Source organism: Odontomachus brunneus, unplaced genomic scaffold (assembly GCF_010583005.1).
Source record: "Odontomachus brunneus isolate Ranch 3 - 2012 unplaced genomic scaffold, Obru_v1 Obru_scaffold_343, whole genome shotgun sequence".
NCBI lineage: Eukaryota > Metazoa > Arthropoda > Insecta > Hymenoptera > Formicidae > Odontomachus > Odontomachus brunneus.
Window position 1 is genome coordinate 141661 of NW_022639793.1, and position 234 is coordinate 141894.

Below are 234 nucleotides of genomic sequence, written 5' to 3' on the forward strand. Positions count from 1 at the left end.
GCAGACCAATTATACTCTCGCAAATACTCTATTGAAAAAATACAAGACAATTTTATACTCTCTACAAAAATAATGATATCAAGAGATTTACGTCAAGTACGATTAATCATTTCAGTTTTTACTTTTATACACATATGTAGTTTTGGCTATATATTTATAAATTAAATATATTATTAATATATTAGTAAGATATTATTAAATAAAAAATAAAATAATCAGAGAAATACAATAATG